Source organism: Larus michahellis, chromosome 4 (genome assembly GCF_964199755.1).
Source record: "Larus michahellis chromosome 4, bLarMic1.1, whole genome shotgun sequence".
In the NCBI taxonomy this organism is placed as follows: domain Eukaryota; kingdom Metazoa; phylum Chordata; class Aves; order Charadriiformes; family Laridae; genus Larus; species Larus michahellis.
The window spans coordinates 80698062-80712292 of record NC_133899.1 but is presented as its reverse complement, the minus strand read 5'-3'; the positions used below and the strand labels follow the sequence as shown (position 1 = coordinate 80712292).

Genomic DNA, 14231 nt, shown 5'->3' with positions numbered 1-14231 from the left:
CCCATGCCGATTCAGACCTTAACAGGGTGATAAATAGCGTTGCGGTGTGTTGGTTCAAGGGAAGCCACCAAATGGAGCTGTGATGAAGCCATCCGTGAACTGTGTATCAAACTCGGATCGTTCTCCAGTGTTTATAATGCAGAGCATCTCTCTCAAATGCTACCTTCCAAAATATTTCTCTGTGCGCTGATGGTGTGATGTTAACTGTGAGATGCAGCTTTACCATTTTCTGTGCTCTATAACAAAAATACGAGCTCGGAGGTATATTAGTAAGATAATACATTAACATAAAGTACACCTTTTTCCTGCAAAAACAGGCATTCCTCCCACCACAACTGAAGAGCAGAGAGGATACTGTCTGTGGAGGTTTGCATATTGTACTGCAAGTGTATTTTGACACTAGAAACTGAAAAAATGGGAAACTAGATATGTCTGGGGAGTAACTACTAATCTAAGTGTCAGGTTTGATACTGGCAGACACTGTGGAACCAGTAGCTCAAATCTCCGGAGGGCTGGCGGAGCCCTTGACCTTCGTAGCAGGAGATGAACTGTTGTTATTAATGAGGGTTGATCTTGGAGAGAGGGATGGGCAAATCTTAACCGTGGAAGTGGTGCCTGTTTTGCATAGATACAGGATGCCTCAGAGCACTAATGCATAGGAAGGCTTTCCCCTGATTTTCTTGGCCATTTAAAGAGTGCTGTCTGCCTGCTGTCTGTTGGTTTCACTTCTCTCTGGAGATGGCCATGTTTCATCCCTCTGGTTCTCTATGATTGCAATGTGGGGGTCTCTAGCCAAAAGATGAGCAGTGTCAGCACTGGAAGCGTATTTTAAAAAAATCAAATTTTCTGATTGCTCTGGCTGTGGGAATAGTTTGTGGTGAAGCTCATTTAAAAAAGAAAAGAAAAAAGGAAATATTTTGGGGGTACCCTATTTGTATCGTTGGTGCTATCATACAAGAGTGACAAGTTTTTCCTTCCTAGAGGTCAGCATGTCAACTGTGAAATCAGCTGTAGGCTTTTGAACACAAAATAAGCATCCATCACCGAAGTTGGCCAGCTGTCCTACTGACAGAGTAGAGAGACCCTAGCAAGACCGATGTCAACCCAGCACCATCTTAGTGGTGGTACGTACAGGGAGAGGCTGGGAGAGTTGGGTCTTCCAGCCTGGAGAGGAGAAGGCAACAGGGAGATGCCACCTCTGGGGGGTTCAGAGACGACTGAGCCAAATCCTTCTCAGACGGGAGCAGAGGCTCTCACCTGGGAGAGGAATTCGTGCCAGGCACTTTCACGGGCAAATAAGCCCAGCTGCAGGCAGCTGTGGGCAGGGGCGGGCAGAGGCACGGTGGGACGGGACGGTGGATGATACAGTGATGGTCCCGCTGCAGCACTGGGAGGAGAAACTGGCTGTCGGCTTCCCGGGCTGCGTTGGCTTTCAGTGCAGATCTGCCACTCCTCTTGTGTTGCCTGATGGGCCTGTTCTGGACTGGGGCCAGATTTCAGCTGCGGTAGGTTTGGGAATGAAGTGAAAATAAGGCTGAACCTGTATAAAAAGTGAGAAGTCTCTGGAGAAGTCTTCTGCTGTTTAATTCTCCGAAAGCAGGGTGGCAATTGCACACCCAGCAGTTGCTGTGAAATTGCTGCTATGGATAACCAAAAATGGGATAGATTTTTTTTTTTTTTTACTCGAACTTTGGGGTGCCTGAAATGCAGATATCTATTCTTTTTCACCCGATTCCTGTTTGTAAGCACTTCGGTTAAGGAATCAAATGGATCTTGGATTTTACAAATATTCATTCGCACGCTTCCATTAGGTATTGGATCCAGAGCAGTCGTTGGTTTTCCTTATCAGATTTTTGGTTCACTGTGAATTGTGAATAGGTACACTAGTGGTGTACAAAGATGGAGCAAAACAAATTAAGATTTGGATATGCACATTACCACTTCAAATACTGCTGGCTCTCAGAAAAAAAAAAAGACCTTCTAGCACTTGAAGTAATAAATTACTCATCTTACGCTTTGCTGTGGCAGATCATGGCTTGCTTTAAAGTAACATTCTTTTTTCCTGCGCTTAGATAATTTAGACACTCCTCTGAAAAGAGGTACCACATGGAGTGCAGTAGAGTTGAGGTAGATTTGAGAAAAGGATTACATTTTGCATGCGGAAGCAATGAATGTAGGCTGTAGATAAACAACATGGGTTTAGAACGATCATTGCTGCTACAGCTTGATTATTTTTCTCAGGGAGAGGCGCTGGCTCTCTCCTTCCTTTGGAGAACTATTGTACTTGTGTCTGCACCGTATTTCATACAGCGTTTGTGCTGACTTCTGTTCTTCCACTTCCCATCTGCCTCCCTTTCTCACCCAAAGGTAGGATGCTGCAATCGTGTAACGTTGGAGTCCTCGGCGGTGGCAACAGGCTGCTACAGCAGGTTATGACAAGGGCACCCTACGGCCTGTGAAAATACCCATATCATGTACTTCATGCATATAAAAGCATCTATTCCAGAGCTTTAAAAATGAGGGTTGCAGAGAGGCTGACGTGGTCTTGGGAGCAATCAGAGCTAGGAATAATGTAAAGTTATTCAGGAGCTCTTTAGGTTAGTAAGCAAATGTTTGAAGCTGTTCCGTCACTGAAAGGTGTACTGAGAGCGAGCTGGGATTGCTCCCCTGACCTGTGCAGCGGGGAAGAGGAGGACATGGCAGGGCTGGAGATGTGCGCCAGAAAACCAAAGCTTGCTTCTTGTGTCCCAGCTAGATGTCCAACTTGAGTTATTCGAGTATTTCTCGAGTACTGCATTTGCTTTATGAAAAGGCGAGGCAGGGAAAGAAGGGATCTAATACAATTTGGAAGTATTAAGGTGGACTTTGCAGCAGCCCTGCCCTTAATGACTTTTATTCTCACAAACGTGGTTTCCAGATATTTATAGTCTGTGAACTTTTTCTCGAAATATCAAAATATTTGTGGCTTTTTTTTTTTTTTTTTTCTGTTGAGGGGGAATAAATTACCCGCTGTCATTTGACACTGGCGGATATGTTTGTTTCTTTGATAAAGAACAAATTTTCTTTAGATTCAGTTTCTTGAACCCGTAGGAAAAATTGCGTGGCATTGAAATGCTAGGAATTAATCTCAATAGCCCGTGTGAGGTGACAATGCTCCCTCTGCTCTAATTGGCGTGGCCCGGTGAAAGCCGGCTCTCGGGCTGGCTCCCTTGCTAACTGCCCGGCCTCGTGGCAGATTGACATAATTCCCCCGTCCCTGGGGAACCATAATAGAGTGCTCCCTGAAGTGCTCAAAATCCTGAAGGGAAATTAGGGTCCCTTTTTTTTTTTTTTTTTTTTAATGGGGTTTCTGGAGTGCTTATGTTAATCCAAAGGACTGTGGGCTATTAAATAGAGGGTTTTTTAAAGGTTTTTCTAATTGCCACACTTCCTCCCTTTCCCCCCTTTTAAGTGGCTTTGGACAGTTGCAGAACTTTGATTTTAAATTTGTCTAATCTCTTGAGATATCTAGGTAGGGAAAACTATTGTAACTGAAAATGGCTCTGATTTTTTTTTTTCCCCCCCCTTTCTTCCATTTTAATAGATATGTTTAGTCTACTTTAAAAGCTTTCTGGAGAACCTTTTACAAATGGCTAATTTAAGCTTGTCAGGTTTTAATTATAATCTCTCTATACACAAGTTAAGACACTTAATGCTAGTGAAAAGTTCTGAATACAAAGCAAACCTGTGTCAAGTTGCAGAGCACTCTTACCCGTCTTAATTGCTTCTGGTCTGAACTTTAACCTCAACTCTCCCATCTGTCTTACACATTCCCTTCTCAGCACAACCACTTTCTTTCTGTAGAGTGCTGAGGATCTGTCTTAATTCTGCAGGATTTTTAGTCGGGCAAAAAACTGCCATCAGACTGTGGATGTTCAGCTCCTCCTTTATCCCACTGCAGCACGACGCCTGTTGCCGGCGTGCAGCCCTGGGTAGCCCAGAGCGTGTCCTTACCCCTGCTAGAATGGGACTGGCTTGTGGAAGATGGGCTACCTCAGCTGTAGGAGAAACGCCTTGGATCCCAGCTGTCGTCACACCTTCCCGTCTCAGTTGAAATCTCTTCCCAACAGCATCACTAGTGCTTTTTGTTTGCAGTTTTACAGATGTTTTCTTAGGTGGTTTATTCCTCTTTAGGACTGTTGTCTGCCTAATTTTCTTGCTATGACCCAGCCTTTGTGGCAAAGGTTAGTTGCCTCTTTTTCTTAGATAAGAATGAGTTTCATTCAAGCTTAGAAAATTAGCCTTGAAAATACTCAGTCAGTGCAGATTCCTTCTGGAGAGTGCATTTAAAAGTTTGAATCCAAAATTGATTTGGAAGTACTCTAATCTAAAATAACCCTGATGTTAGCATTGTTGTCTGCAACTCCTGCTAGCCCTGGCGTTCCAGTTCAGTGCATTGGCACACAGTTCCCTGATGCTGTGAAATTGAGACTCATCTGGAGATACAGACTTTTCTAAAAAGCATTGCAGGGCACTTAAGACTCCTTATTTCATTAGTTCAGTGAAGGAGTTCTTTTCAGCACTCAGGAATCTCGTGATGAGGTGGACGAAAACTGAGCAAATCAAGCGGTAGAGACTCCCGTGGAAATGGAGCGGAGGAAAAGCTGCTCAATAAGTTTTTTGGCCCGGAAGCGTGGCATTTTTGGAGCTGAAGGTTAGTGGTTTAGAATTTCTTTTTAGTCTGAGGTTTCAGGCCAAGCATTAGTAGATACATATCCGGCCCAGACTTCAGGAGGTACATTTCAGGAGGCTTCCAGTTCTGCACACTGGACTGGGACATATGATCCTTTTTTTTTTTCATTGTTTTTAACCAAGTGTAACCATCGGCATCTTCACGTATGTTGGTGAGAATTCAATGGAGCATAAATAACTGAATTGAAGAGCAGACTTCCACTTTAAGGGGATCAGTTGCTGCACAAAGCAGTGGTAATGATCCAGAGGAGAGGGATGCATTGAGGAAGAGTGAAGTGTGAGTACCATCCAAAGTGCAGGCAGCAGGTCATAAATTCTTGTAGTGGTGGTGGTCTGAAATTCAAGGAATAGGATTAGAGAGCTACTGTAGGTTAATGAAAACAGCTCCCTTAGGATCAGCTTGAATTCAACTCAGTGGTCAACCATAAGAAAAGGAATGTCTTGTGCAATTCCAACTTCTCATCCATATTCTGAATACTGCGATGCTCTGGAATGCTTAATAGAGTAGAATATGCTCCGGTATATTATATATATTACGGTATATTTCATATGACTTCTAAGATGCTTCAATGCAAACTAAATGTCATGCTAACTTGCCCCAAACCCTTAGTGCTCACTTTATTCTGAAATATATGGTGAATTGTAGCAGAGTTTTCAAAGCCTTTCTGGGGCATTTCACAAAAAAGAAACAAAAGGAAAAAAAAAAAGTCTTGCAATTTTGCTTGGGTCTTTCCTGTTGTCCAGGGTAATAGTGTTCAAATCCTGTCTCTATACGTCACCTCAAAGGAACTCATTATAGAAGGAGTATACAACAGCTAATGCCAAGAAACCACTTTTAATTCTTATCAGCATAATTTCTTCTAAAGAATGGTAGCATTAATGGCCAGCTGTGGCTTGTGAGCCCTGGCTTAATCAGTTGTGAATAACAAAAATTAGTTTGAGGCATATAGTTACTAGCCAAGCAGCTATAACAAACGTTTAATGAACAGTGTTGCACTGGGGTCTGCATACCTTTGCTTGTGAATGAAAGGGGAAGTGGCCAAAAGCAGGACTTTCTCTGTTCTAATTGTAGCGAAATGGGGTAGCGTAAAATCTGTGGAAGCAAACTGTGGCTAAGTAAGCCTTAAGCTAGACCTCAGTAAACAGAAGAACAGAAGCAATGAAAGTATTCAGTCCCTGCTTTCTGTCTTCTCTATCTTCATGACACGAAGAGAACAACTTTAGTTCATATTATTTGCAAGGTACAGCGAGTTCTTTCTGACAGACTTCACCCTGCCCTTTTTCTAGTCTTGAAATACTAAACTGCCTTTGCCAGAGCAGTTGAGTGAGAACGGTGCTGTGCTCCCTCGGGTCAGTGGTGGGATGGGAAGGATAGTTCCAATTTTTGGTGGGCTATACTTTGTATAAACATTTAGGGTCTTTGTTAAACTGCATTCAAGGCCAGGACACCCAGGGACCTCCTGTAGTCTGAGCATTACAGAAATCACGAGCTTTTGTCTGGTCATCCTCAGATAGGAGCTGTAACTCAGCAAAATGCACTCTTGTCCTCTTCCTGGCTCCTGCTAGAACGGACAAGGCAGTGCCGGCTTACCATCCTGCTCAGATCCTCCTCGGCCTCCCAACCACCTCCAGGTGGGCAGAGGAGTTTGGAAGGGAGAAGGGCAAAACCTTTAGGAGCTGGCAGTAGGACTTTCAAGGTAATTTCAGGTGCCTGACTTTTGGCTAGGCATCGCTGTGTTGACTGCAGGCGTCATCCAGATAAATCCAGTAAAGTTGCGCTAGATGTGAACCATTTTTGGTAGCTCTTCTGAGACTTGTTCATGTACAGCTGAAGCTTACCAAAGCAACTCCACAAATTCCATGGGTTTCCTATGTTGCCAGCCTTTTGGGAGGCTGTACAGTGTCATTCAAAACTTCAGGGATTGCAAAAGGTTAAGGTATTGTTTATATCCAAGATGATACAAATTCCGCTCCCTAAATTGGTAATTATTTATTGGTTACTTGCGCAGCGATCACCAGCGCAAAACTGAGATTGAGAGTCTCCACACCCGGAGACTTAACACAGAAACTTGGAACTGTGACCACCTCAGCCCCACTCTGATACGACAAGAAAAACATACGACTTTGAAATATTGGGAGGGAGGAGGGGAGAGGATGCTCTCTTAACCTTGGTTTTTCTTCGCTACTTTCAAGAGACAAAATTCTAGTCTGCTTTATTTTTTAAGTCAGCAAACTGATTATATATTGTAAAAGATCAGTGTTTTCATGGGCGAGTAGTAATTACTGAGTAATGGCTTAAAACATTTCCTGAAGGAACATAAAGCTGTTTTTAAAAGTCAAGAGTACATTAAAAGGATTACCATGTAGATTTGATTTTTAGATAACACTAAAATGGATCCCAAATGGACTTATGAAAAGGGATGCTATCTCTTTAATGGAAAGTGCATGGTCTGACAGCTCAGCATGCAAATGGTCCCGCGAAGGACTGCGTGTTGTGTTTTTTTCCTTTCAAAAAGAAGAGAAGGAAATAGCTCTCCTTGCCCTTCTCCTTTCAACTTTTAATAGTAGATGGGTTGCTCTGGTTTTGCTAGGAAAGGGAGAAGAGCCTTGCTTTTGGGGATAACTGCGTCTTTCTGAATCACTAGGGAGGTGTATTTCACGACTTCTAGGAGGTCAGCAGCAATAGTACCTCTTACATGGGTTGCATTAAGTAGAGGGACTCTCTCTGCATTCTTCATAGATGAATCTCTACTCGTCTCTTGGAAATGAAGAAAACATGCAAATAAATTGTAGTCCTTATATATTTATTGTATTAATCTTGTGGAGGGCGTGAGCATCAATGTTTGGCTTTGCAGTAAGTTTGGACGGGGGCAGGAGAGGCTGTTATTTTCATACTCCAATAACTTGCAATAACTATAGTGTTTGCTATTTCAGAGTTGCCAGCACAACTTTCTGGTGATTAATGGTGTAAAATATGCTTTTGGCCTGAGTAGGGTTTCTTCTAGAAACATTTAAAAGAGTATATTCGTATTTCATTAAACACAGAGCACCAGGCTTCCAAATTCTTTTGTGGTATTGCACAAATTATTATAGGCTCCAAAAGTCTTGAGAAATTTCTATAAGCCTGTGAAAGCTTTAGATTGGATAGTCATCAGTGCCTGCATTAAGGCCTGTGACAGATTGCTTCATCAGTGTACACAGAGCAGAACATCAAATGGCCATTTGGCAGTGGGCACTGAAATTCTATTAAGGTTGCCGAAAGCTTAGGTTGACATTGTATATGTCTGCAAAGAGGCAGAAGAAAAGATGATGATGATCGTGCAATGATATAGTTCTGTTCTCCTTAAAATATTCACATATACAGCATACCAAATCTGTCAGGGTGATGTTAATGTTTCACTGCTAAACCTGAGCTCTGCTGCATCGCACATCTTTGCACATGTCTTGAAACCTCAGTAGTAATATGTTAAACAGTGCATTTTAACTGGAAGATGAGAATTGTGTAGGTATACATGTGTGCCTGGAAATAATTGACTTAAGTTTTTACTTCTGCAACACTTTGGGATTTTTAACTCGATAAAGGGTTTTTCTATTGGATTTTCTTTCCCTTTTGGACGGAGGAGGGACAAAAACCTCCCTGTATTTAATGCTGCTACATAGCTTATTCCTAAACTAGCTGAGAAGGAAGTTCTCAGTTCTTACCTTTGTGATCATTTGACTCAGAGACTCTTCTTCCATTGGTTTGCTTTAACATCCAAATCCCCCAATAGAAAACTTTGGAGCTTAACGTCTTTTCAGTGGTCACCTGCAAACCAGTGGAATATTGAGGAATACGGGAAGAATTCCAGGCTAGTCATCCCTCATAATAATTTTCTCATCTGTGATGTTCTTATACTGCTGAAAAGGTGCTTTGAGGGTAGTCTCGCCATTGCCAGAGTTTTTTCTACTACAGACACTGAAGGAGGGAACCGGCCACCTAAAATCAGGACCTTTACCAGACTCTAGGACGCTAAATCGTGTCTGATCAAGAAAACTTGATCAGAATGTTCTCAGACTAAGTCAAAGGTAGAAGAAATCTGCATGTCTTTTTACTGCTCCCAGGGCTTCAAACAGTAAAAATGGATTTTACTGAAACACTACATGTGCTAAGAATAAGCTTTGGACGTATGCCAATTATGAAAAATTTAAGCTCAAACAAGCATATTTTATGAGCACAGGGAAAATGTTGCTTACCAGAATGATTTATAGAAACTGTTTTGCAGCAACAATTATGGTTTGCCTTCAGTCCTGCTGCCATGTGTTCCTTCATAGCTACAGGTTGTTCTCCGGTAAGAGCAACTCTGCAATAGAGAGAGTCTTAAAGCAGGTACTAGAAGTCTCAAAACTTTTGGGGAAATTGAAAATCTAGATTCTAACCCTAAACCTCATGTCCTGAATCAGGACCTACCTCGGTACAGATTCAAATGGTGGGAATGATTATTTTGGATATCTTAGTCTATGTGAGCAAGTGGCTTCAAAACAGGGTCTCTGCATGGGGGACTGGAGTGGGGGGTTAAGCCACGCTGTGGGTCACTTTTAGGCAGCTGAAATGTCCAAGGGACACCAGACTCTACCATGTGTTTCTCTAAAGCTTGTTCTGAACTGTAGGGCCAAAAAAAATTGCTGTGTTATTGGGAGGGGGACTATAGCATAGTTAAAATGGAAGTACTAATCAAAATGTTGTTTCTCCTATTAAATGCCCTCTCCAACTACTTTTTTGCCATGCTTGGGAAATTTGTTCAGTAACGATTCAGAAGAAAGAACACCACAAATGAATTGCTAAAGCCACTTTAAAAATCACCTGCTGTATATTGCAGCATGAAACTGGAAATGAAAAAAGATTGTGGTTACTCATTGAATAATTTTGATGAATGGTCTAAGGCTTGTTCGTAAGCATTTAGTTGCAGGTACTCGATGTTCCAAATGTAATGTTTTAATTGGATATACAGATGACATGATGAGTTTCACCTTGCCGGCCGTAATTCTTCAAATGAAATTCTTGGTGAAGATGCCCGAGACGACGCACTCTCAGTTGAATGGAAGTGCATGGTTTAGCTTGTTCCGCAGGGCGTAGTGTTCATAGAAGGTGAGTAATACAATACTGGGAACACAAAGCGAGTTTCTTTTTAAGGAAATGAAATTCACTGCATCTTTTTGGCAATGACTGTCTGCATTTACTTAAATGGGTGATGCAGAGCTCTAATGCTTTTAAATGATATCAGATCCTCCGATAAAAGACATAAGACTGCAGCTTATTTATTGTGATGAGACAGGAGTTAATAAGATTACTCTTACCCTTTAGTTACTTTTTCATCTTTTGCAGCCAAATGCTGGGGTTTTTGTTACAGCAAAAGGAGGTCAGCTCATTTAAAGAGTGTTGATGCTAGAAATAAACATTTTTCCCCTCAAGTGGAACTCTGAAACCTAGACTCAATCGCCCAACTGCCCAAACACTAGTCTTTAAACCAGAATTGCTTTTAGCACTGGAATGCTGCATCCCTATAATAATCACTTATATAAATTAAAAACAAAACAAAACAAAACAAAAAAACAACCCCAGACCTGTTAAAAAAAAAAAAAAAAGAAGAGAGAAGAAAGAAGTCTAACATAAGCCTAAAATAATTGTGGTCCTTGGCAGAGGGGTTGTTCAGAAATATGGTAATGGTGTCGGAAAGGCACTGCTCAAGCAAGAATCTGTGGTGGAGAATAAAACCATAATTCCAGTACTGCGTTGTGCAAGGTGCTGTACAACAGCATAGGAAGCACTGCTCCGGAGTGGTTGTCACAAACCTTTCAGAGAGTAGATGTATTTTGTGTGTGTGTAGTTAACTGCTTTGTTGTTGAACAAGCTTTTATGGTAAAAGTAGCCAATCTGAGAAAAAGTTGTGGGTTTTTTTGTTTTTTTTTTTTTATTAAAAAAACCCCAACAACTCCAAAAAACCCAACCAAAAAACTTGCAGAGGGAAAGAGTTAAAGCCATCTGCCTGAAAGCATTGTGTAAAACATACACACAATGTTGGGGAAATAAGCCAATTATGTGTGCTTCACAGGAGGTGGGGGACTGACCTTTGTGTATAATTAGTTCTTTTATTTAAAGCAAAGATTTTGAATAGAATAACTAATTAGCTGTCATAAATGGCAAATTGAAGATTTTGGCCAGATTCCTTGGGGAGTGTGGGAGGACGTCCCTCCTCCCACCCCGTACTGTACGCTCTGGCTCTCCTCATTAGGGTTGTTTTTAGTTCTCTGCAGTGGTAATGAGGAGTGCAGTGGCGGCACTTCTCGGAGCCCCCTCTAACAAGGCATGAAATGCAGGTGGAGGAGAACCGCCTTCGGCTCCTGCCGCTCTCGCTCGGCACAGGGGGGTGTAGCGGAGGGTTGGGTGGGAGAGGGGGAGGCCAAGGGGGGCTGCGGGAAGTCGGAGGGGGGTCTGAAAAGTCCTGGTGATATCACCTGTGTTTTATGCTCTGGACTTGACTGTATAAAATACAGGCAAGCTGCAAAGCCTTGAGGCATATATCATTAGCTAGCAGTCCCGCATTACTCTCTCAGACCAATTAACCTTTAGAGTTGCATTAAAGAAATTAGGTGGTGAACTTCCATGCTTTCAGAGGGGACCAGTAGCTCTCTTGCAGACCAGAGCACTGTGGAGCCGTACGCCGTAGGACCATTGTAGATAACTGTTATTTAAAAGGTCTACCATTTATAAAAAGTTCCCAGGCTCGCTTGGAAACGAGACTTTATGAACAGTGCCCTTAGAGGAACTGCAGCTGATTGCCATGTGAATAGAAATATCAGTAAAATGGCTTAGAAAAATTTAGAGGTGTACTTAGTGGACACTTGTGTTATAAAGTCAGCTGAATAATTTTACAGAAAGACCCCGACTGAGAAGATACGGGCTGATTAAAGCTAGTTTGTCCAACTGTGAAGAGACGTAAAGTTTAGATTACTCACTACAATAACAGCCTCTTTAGACACAGCCATAAATTTCAGTATGTCCAGAGGTGGTGTCTATAATTTTTTAATGTGCATTGGAGCTCCGAGCACTCAGAACAGGTTTTGTTTTGTATTTACCAGCAGCAAGTCTATTAAGTTGTAAAGGGCAAAGGAAGGGAGTGTAGGTAGCCAAAAATAGAAAGGCTTCATCTACTGTTTCTAAGAAAAGATAGCGATGGATGGCTAGCAACAGGAGATGAGAGAGCAACTTGATGGTACTTTCAGAATTTAGTAATCAATCAGCATTCCCTTTGCGATCACGTATTTAAATGGGTGAGTGTCCAGCTGTTAATTTTCCTACCTCCACAACCCTGCGTCTCATTTTCTAATCCTTGCCCACATGGAATTCTCCACACATGGAATTTGTCAAAGGTGAGCCCTTTGTTTCTTTGGCAGCCCCGGTTAGACACCACATGCCCCTGATCAAACTGAACTAGGTATCTCGGCATTTTACATACCGGGGCAAAGTTTACGTAGAGAAATGAAGCAGCGCCACGGTCTTGCAGTGGGGAAATTCCCCAAAAGAAAGAGCAGCTCTCCAGGCGGTTTCTGCCTGCAAAGTGCAGACTGCTTGGGGTTTGCTGGAAGGGAAGGCAGGAGGAGGAAAGTGGGGTTTGGTCTTGGCTGTGTCCTCTCTCCGCAAGCCTCCGACCGTGAAAGGGGTTAAGCTTCTGAGGCGATGCTCTCTTGTTGCTGGGAAATGACATGGCAAGCGCACGAGGAACCCTTGCTGATCAAGTTTGGCAGTTTCTGAAATTTTGTTTCACGCCTTGCCTGCTGTGTCAACTCACCAGCTAATTGCAGCTGCAACTTTCTGTAGTGGCGTGTGTGCTCTGTGCAGACCGGTTGGTTGGGATGTCGGAGGGAAGCCTCACAGACCAAAATGTAATTTCAAAACACTGAACCTGACCAGCAGAGGCTGACCTTGCTCGTTATTATCTGAGTGGGAATGGCAGCTTTGAACATCATATGATCTCTGAAATGGTACCTTTTTTCATTAGAAAGCCCCCTGCCGAACACTGACCAAATACATAGCGCTTTTCCTTCCTTAAGGTACTGTTTAAAAATATATATATCTGTTCCTTTGCTAGTTATTAGAAAAAATCAAAGTATTACATTCCTCTTATTCGTGGAAGCCTCTTGTAAGACAATGGTGTGCTTGCACTACCGGGGAACTGAGATGGCCGCAGCGAGTGGGGGCTGCCAAGGCCACAGATGGAGAAAGAACCGCCACCACAGCCAGCCCACAGCTGTCCGGGCCAGCTTCCCACCTCAGGAGACCCTCCTAACCCACCAACCTGCCCTTACTGATCAAGCCAACCTCTCCTAATGGTCCAGCCGGGGTTTCATTCCTACACAACTGCCCATGGGCTTGACCATGCTGCTCTTACAGTGGACCCCTCGCCCTGGGTGAGGGCAGCTGTAACTCTAAAAGGGCACTGGTTTCAAAAGTTCCTGAGGGCCTTGGGAAGTCCCATCTGGCTGAAGATCTTCTGTTTCTGAATTACAGAGATGATCTCAAACCCCACCCATGCAGCAGTTTCCTTGCGAGGGGGTTTAAGGGGCTCTGGTTGTCTGGAATCTGCATTTTGAAATCTGCAGTGATTTCCAGATGCAGCATCCCCAAATGACCTAGATGAACCTTGCAAAAGAATTGTATGATGACCCCCCCCTTGTAAGAAATCCTCTTCTCCCTCTAAGGGTACAGATCTCACATTTAGAGAGCCTGTTTGGGCGGTGGGTAATGACTCACTGGTGTCTAGGGCTCCTATCTTAAAATATAATTTGCACATCTAGGTCTTAGTTTTCATAGGCGCAAACCATTTTCTTTCATCACTGGTACTGTTCTTACACAGTTTGCAAATGCAAATTCATGTATGCGCCCTTCTCTGCCTCAGAATAAGGCAGTCTCTTCTCAGGATGTGCTGTTTTCCTGCCGTGGAGTTGAAGAGGGCATGGGATGTGAAGGCTTGTAGTTTTCTTAAAAGAAATTACCCAGAAAGCAAAGCTTCTCCTTGCTCCCAAAATGTACTCTGGAAAAAAAAAAAAAAAAAGTGCTGTGTCCAAAACCATGGGGCCACTTCCCTCATCCTCGTAACTCTCACTAGGAGCACAGGACTTCTGCAGTCTCACCTCCAGCACCCTCGGTATAGTATATCACACTTCTGACGCATCCCTGTCTTCTCCCTCTTTCCAAACGTGCGGGTGTTTCTCTGTGGCAGCGTACGTAGAATTTCTCTCAGCAGCCTTAGGGGTTGCGTATGTGGCAGTCAACCACAGATTTAAATTTTCGCTTAATTATTGCATATTGGTCACTGGCGTCAAAAGTTTGCTTGTATCGACTTTGCAAGCGGGTTTCGAGTGTGCCACAGCGAAGAGCAGGAGGGCTCTTTAAGCCTTAAGAGTTTTTGACTGTTACTTGACCTGTCTCCGTGCTGCTGAGACCACTTTGATAATAAATGGAT

General features: G+C 43.0%; 1 protein-coding gene across 2 annotated transcripts in view; it reads left to right on the top strand.

The window, feature by feature from the left end:
- Positions 1 to 14231, top strand: part of LMO1 (LIM domain only 1) — a 63235-nt gene that overhangs the window by 31028 nt on the left and 17976 nt on the right. The gene's annotated exons all lie outside the window — the stretch shown is intronic.